The 6728-nt window shown below is 50.1% G+C and overlaps 2 non-coding genes across 2 annotated transcripts; both read left to right on the forward strand.

The window, feature by feature from the left end:
* The first annotated feature begins 1026 nt into the window (after positions 1–1026).
* Positions 1027–1098, forward strand: TRNAP-UGG (transfer RNA proline (anticodon UGG)). Its single transcript has one exon. It is a non-coding gene; the product is annotated as a tRNA-Pro (tRNA).
* Positions 1099–1163: 65 nt separating this feature from the next.
* TRNAP-UGG (transfer RNA proline (anticodon UGG)) lies at positions 1164–1235 on the forward strand. The gene has a single exon. It is a non-coding gene; the product is annotated as a tRNA-Pro (tRNA).
* Positions 1236–6728: the final 5493 nt, after the last annotated feature.

Consider the following 6728-nt stretch of genomic DNA (forward strand, 5'->3'; position numbering starts at 1 on the left):
CAATTATAATCCAAGCAAAAAATAAGAAGGTAGATGCTGAGTTGATATAATTTAGTCTGCCTTTGGGTGGTGTCATATGCAAATGAGTTTTGCTGATGAGCTCCGGCACCTCTTTTTCTATGAAAAAGACCCCCAGGTTTTGGATTTCAGCTCGATTTTCTGCCACGGACTCACAATTCAGCCAGGCCAGTTCACAGCTTTAGGATTTTCCATCTGTGAAATGGGAACCAGTTGGACTGGGAGCGTCAGATTGGTAGGCGCACAGAGTGGGGGTCCCAAGCCCTGGAGTCTGTCATTCCTTGAGAGGGTTTTATTCAAAGTCTGTTGGCCTTATGCCTCTTTCCCCCCCCTCTATGGCTTTTTAAAATTTCTGCGCCGTTTGCCGCTTCTTGCTGCTGTTTAGTGGCTGGTGGCTGTTCTGGATCGTTACAATTTCCAAAAACCGGTTTAATAGCGTTTATTTCTGCTTGCAAGTAGCTGTTCTCTACTGAGCCGCAGTGCCTCTCCAAATGGGAAGCTACCTTGTGTGTAATTCAATATCTGCTTATTACCTTTGGATCTTGGGCCTGAGATCAGAATACCATGAGGACTGGATCTTTCCATATGAATGTACCAGTGCGCTAGCATCATCTTTGAATCTTACTTTAATCTTTTTTTAAGTGAAAAGATTTTGGGGGGGGAGGGAGGGTGGCTCTATGGTAGAGCATCTGCTTGGTAAGCAGAAAGTCCCAGGTTCAATCCCTGGCATCTCCAACTAAAAAGGGTCCAGGCAAATAGGTGTGAAAAACCTCAGCTTGAGACCCTGGAGAGCGGCTGCCAGTCTGAGTAGACAATACTGACTTTGATGGATCAAGAGTCTGATTCAGTACAAGGCAGCTTCATGGGGAAGGGCTGTGTGGCTCAGTGGTAGAGAATCTGCTTGGGAAGCAGAAGGTCCCACGTTCAATCCCCGGCATCTCCAACTAAAAAGGGTCCAGGCAAGTAGGCGTGAAAAACCTCAGCTTGAGACCCTGGAGAGCCATGAATGGGGCTGTGGCTCAGTGGTAGAGCATCTGCTTTGGAAGCAGAAGGGCCCAGGTTCAATCCCCGGCATCTCCAACTAAAAAGGGTCCAGGCAAGTAGGCGTGAAAAACCTCAGCTTGAGACCCTGGAGAGCCATGAATGGGGCTGTGGCTCAGTGGTAGAGCATCTGCTTTGGAAGCAGAAGGGCCCAGGTTCAATCCCCGGCATCTCCAACTAAAAAGGGTCCAGGCAAATAGGCGTGAAAAACCTCAGCTTGAGACCCTGGAGAGCCATGAATGGGGCTGTGGCTCAGTGGCTGAGCATCTGCTTGGTAAGCAGAAGGTCCCAGGTTCAATCCCCGGCATCTCCAACTAAAAAGGGTCCAGGCAAATAGGCGTGAAAAACCTCAGCTTGAGACCCTGGAGAGCGGCTGCCAGTCCGAGTAGACAAGACTGACTTTGATGGCCCCAGGAGGGTCTGATTCAGTAGCGGGTCCATCAGTAAAGGGTCTGATTCAGTTTGGCTGTGTGCCTTTTGGTTTGTCCGATTCAGTAGAAGGCAGCTTCATATGTTCATATGAACAAAGTTTGAGCCCAGTCGCAGCCTAGCTTTCGTAGCTGAAGAAATGCGTGTGCGCATGAACGCTTATGCCCCAAATGAAGCTTTGGTGGCCTTCGGGGTGCCCCTGGACTCAAACCGTAGTCTGCTACTTCAGATCAACAAGATGACCGCCCCCCCCCCCAAAGAATCTTTTTGTTGCACTGCATGGAATCTGCCTTGCATTCCAGTGAGAGAGGCAGACTATTAAAGGTAAAAGTAGTTCCCCGTGCAAGCGTTGGGTCGTTGCTGAGCCGAGGAGTGATGTCACATCAGGACATTTTCTTAGCAGACTTTTATGGGGTGCTTTGCCATTGCCTTCCCCAGTCATCTATACTTTACCCCCAAGTTAGCTGGGGACTCATTTTACCTCGGAAGGATGAAAGGTTGAGTCAACCTGGAGCCGGCTGCCTGAACCCAGCTTCTGCCGGGATCGAACTCAGGTTACGAGCAGAGCTTGGACTGCAGTACTGCAGCTTTACCACTCTGCACCACAGGGCTCCTCTATTAGAAGCTATTAGTAACATGAATAAATCTAAGGAATTGCAGCTTTTTGTTTAGAAATATTGGGGGGGGGGGTTTGGCTAGGCTGGCTTCCTCCAAGGAGTTCAGGCTCTCCCTTCTCCCGTTCTATCCACACAACGACCCTGAGAGGTAGGATAGGCCGAGAGAGGTTTGCCGTTTGCATTCTGATTGGTGACTTCACCAACAAATGGACTAATTTCTGTAGCCAAAGGGAGGGCAATTCTCAAAAGGAGGGAACTTCTGGAAACAGGGAAGACGCCACCTCTCCTGAGACAGTGTTTTAGCCGGGGACCACCAGACAATGGGTGTTTTTACATTCAGTTTGATCCAGAGTTTTAGCATCTTCAAAATGGCCTGCCACTCTTCCGCTTTAATTATTTTCCTTTTACATTTAAGCTTTTCAGTTTGGGGGGCGGGAGCGTGTGTGTCTCTGATCAGAGGGCAGTCGGAACATCAGTGCTTAGTTAAATGTATATGATTGCTTGGAAATCGTGTCAAACACTGCAAAAACAATACAAATTGAAATTATTAGATGAGGCAAGCAATGATATGTAAAAATTTCAAGTGCTGTTCAGTTCTCATGCAAATTACTGCGCCTTGTGGTGGCTTTTGGAGGAGTCTTTTAAAACGCGCGAAAACTTCTACAATACAAGTTTGAAACGCCGGTAGAGTAAAGACCAGATCAAAACTGGTGTCGAGAAAAACGTTGCAGCAGCAGCTCCGAAACTCATCTCACCGAAACAAATGTAGATGCTTCGGGTAGCAACGATCCAAAACAGTTGTGAGAACGTTGGGTAATGTAAGAGGTGAGTTTCCAATACGGTGATAGAGAGTCGCAAACTGTCCGTGTAAAAACACCCAACGAAGATTTCTCGCGGCTTCTGAGTCAGCAGCTTTTGGGGATCTGTCTTGGCCCAACCCCCACGTTTCCAGTCAGTCAGTAGGCCTGTCTTACACTTTTCTCCCACCCTGGAGCTTGTGTGTGTGTAGGGGGGCTTTGTCCCTTTTCCCACTGTGTCTTCCCAACAACCCTGCAAGCAGGCCAGGCCAGGAGGCCATGGCTGGCCCAGAGTTACCCGGCAAGCTGCCACGGCGGAGGGGGGGGGGTGGATTTGAAACTGTGTCTCCTAAGTCCTGGCCAGGCACTCTGACCATAATGCCACCTCAGAGACCTACCTGTTGTCTTCCACCTGGAATGGAGTACTTTTATTGTTTTGATCGTTTTATGGTTGTAATTGTCTATTTACTTCTGATTTTATTGCCTATTGTTATTATTTAAGTCTGCTGCGATCCACCCTGAGCCCGCACACAGGATAGAGCAGACTAGAAATTAATAAAAATACATACATGGTTGAACAAAGCAGGAGTCAAGTGGCGCCTTTAAGACCAACCAATTTTTATTTAGAACGTCAGCTTTCGTGTGCTCTTAAGTACACTTCATCAGACGAGGAATCCAGCACAGTGAGCAAAACCATACATAGCTGAGCAGAGCCATACAGAGCTGGTAGGCAGTGGCCCAGAAAATACATACGTGGTAGCAGCTACAAGCATAGACAGTTTCAAGAGGGGATTGGGTAAACATCTGGAGCAGAGGTCCATCAGTGGCTAATAGCCATAGTGTATCATTGGAACTCTTTGTCTGGGGCAGTGATGCTTTGTATTTGTCTTGTATTTGTCAAGTGATGCTCTGTATTTGTAGTTGCTTGCGAGGGGCAACAGTGTGAGGGCTTCTAGTGTCCTGGCCCACTGATGGACCTACTGTTGGCACTTGGTTTTTTAGTCACTGTGTGACACAGTGTTGGACTGGATGGGCCATTGACCTGATCCAACATGGCTTCTCTTATGTTCTTATGTCGGGGCAAGTGATGCACTGTATTCTTGGTGCTTGGGGGGGGGGGGAACAGTGGGAGGACTTCTAGTGTCCTGGCCCCACTGATGGACCTCCTGATGACACCTGGTTTTTTTGGCCACTGTGTGACACAGAGTGTTGAACTGGATGGGCCATTGGCCTGATCCAACATGGCTTCTCTTATGTTCTTATGTGACACAGAGTGTTGAACTGGATGGGCCATTGGCCTGATCCAACATGGCTTCTCTTATGTTCTTATGTGACACAGAGTGTTGGACTGGAAGGGCCACTGGCCTGATCCAACAGGGCTTCTCTTATGTTCTTATGTGACACAGAGTGTTGGACTGGAAGGGCCACTGGCCTGATCCAACAGGGCTTCTCTTATGTTCTTATGTGACACAGAGTGTTGGACTGGATGGGCCACTGGCCTGATCCAACAGGGCTTCTCTTATGTTCTTATGTGACAGAGTGTTGGACTGGATGGGCCATTGGCCTGATCCAACATGGCTTCTCTTATGTTCTTATGTGACACAGAGTGTTGGACTGGATGGGCCACTGGCCTGATCCAACATGGCTTCTCTTATGTCTGGGGCGGTGATGCTTTGTATTCTTGGTGCTTGTGGGCGGGGGGCAACAGTGTGAGGGCTTCTAGTGTCCTGGCCCCACTGATGGACATTCTGATGGCGCCTGGCTTTTTTGGTCACTGTGTGACACGGACTGGATGGGCCATTGGCCTGATCCAACATGGCTTCTCTGATGTTCTTATGTCGGGGCAAGTGATGCTCTGTATTCTTGGTGCTTGGGGGGGGCAACAGTGGGAGGGCTTCTAGTGTCCTGGCCCCACTGATGAACCTCCTGAGGGTGCCTGGGTATTTTTGCCATTGTGTGACACAGAGTGTTGGTCTGAATGAGCCATTGGCCTGATCCAACTTGACTTCTCTTATGTCCTTATGCCTGCGGCGGTGATGCTGTGTATTCTTGGTGCTTGGGGGGCAACAGTGGGAGGGCTTCTAGTGTCCTGGCCCCACTGATGGGCCTCCTGATGGCACCTGATGGCCTCCTGATGGCACTGGATACTATGCTGAAATTGTGGTGCTTCTATCTCAAAAAACAGCCATCCCAGAGCCCTAGATGATTGTGGATCAATTCTCTATTATACCCTATGGGAATCGGTCTCCATAGGGAATAATGGAGTGCCCAACAGACATTTCCCTCCCCCCCCCCGCGCTTTCTGATGACCCTGAAGTGGGGGCAGGGCCTCCAAACCGGGGGATCCCCTGCCCCCACCTGGGGATTGGCAACCCTAGTATCCAGCCATGGGTGGTTGCCAGTCAGAGGACATGGGTGCGAGCCAAAGAAACGGCTTTAAGCAGGGGTAGAATTCTAGAAGAAACTCCTTTGCATATTAAGCCACACACCCCTGATGTAGCCAGTCCTCCTGGAGCTTACAAGGCTCTTTTTTGTAAGCTCTTGGAGGATTGGCTGCATCACGGGTGCGTGGCCTAATATGCAAAGGAGCTCCTGCTAGAATTCTATCCCTGACTTTTAAGTCACTGTGAAGGGAGCTGCGTTGGAGGAGAGGGGTTTTTCCTCTCCTCTGCAATTTCTGGCCGCAGGTGGGGGAGGAAGAGGGGCGGTGGATGCGTGACCCGAGTGGGTCTCTGTGCCCGATCTCCCCCTTTTTTGCAGCTTGCATATTTGAGGCCCTGCCTGCTGAAATCTCTGCCGGAGAAGATGAAAGTTTTTTTTTATTTTATCTGTAGCACAAGCTGTTCCTGCTGGAGAAACGGATGACCCCGATTGCAGCCCGGAGAAGGACTTCTTTCCTAATTAATGAACCCATTAATTAATTGTGTGCACGCTGCAGCTCATTAGAGGTGGGGGGGGCTTGTGGCCTGGCGGCTGAGGTGCTGATGAAACGGGGTTTGTGTGTGGAGGGGAGAATTGGCCTTGGGGAGGGACAGTGGCTCAGTGGCAGAGCATCTGCTTGGGAAGCAGAAGGTCCCAGGTTCAATCCCCGGCATCTCCACTAAAAAGGGTCCAGGCAAGTAGGTGTGGAAAACCTCAGCAGGAGACCCTGGAGAGCCGCTGCCAGTCTGAGTAGACAATACTGACTTTGATGGACCCAGGGTCTGATTCAGTATAAGGCAGCTTCGTATGTTCATGTTCATATGTTCTGAGTCACACCAGTGGCCGGTTGGGCTCTGCGGCGTCTGTTTGGATTTGTGGCAGCGCTTCAGGGTCTCTGGGAAAGGAAAGTCTGCAAACGACACAGGGCTTCTGTCCCTGAACTGTAGCCCTTTTCCCAAGCTGAACCTCAAGATGTGCCATGCCCATGACTAGGCAGACTTCTGGAGGAAGAAGAAGAAGAAGACCTGCAGATTTATACCCTGCCCTTTTCTCTGAATCAGAGTTTCAGAGCGGCTTACAATCTCCTCTATCTTCTCCCCCCATAACAGACACCCTGTGAGGTGGGTGGGGCTGAGAGGGCTCTCACAGCAGCTGCCCTTTCAAGGACAACCTCTGCCAGAGCTATGGCTGACCCAAGGCCATTCCAGCAGCTGCAAGTGGAGGAGTGGAGAAGAAGAAGACTGCAGATTTATACCCCGCCCTTCTCTCTGAATCAGAGATTCAGAGCGGCTTGCAATCTCCTGTATCTTCTCCCCCCACAAAAGACACCCTGTGAGGTGGGTGGGGCTGAGAGGGCTCTCACAGCAGCTGCCCTTTCAAGGACAACCTCTTGCAAGAGCTCTGG

The sequence above is a fragment of the Heteronotia binoei genome, chromosome 11, assembly GCF_032191835.1.
Source record: "Heteronotia binoei isolate CCM8104 ecotype False Entrance Well chromosome 11, APGP_CSIRO_Hbin_v1, whole genome shotgun sequence".
Classification (NCBI taxonomy): domain Eukaryota; kingdom Metazoa; phylum Chordata; class Lepidosauria; order Squamata; family Gekkonidae; genus Heteronotia; species Heteronotia binoei.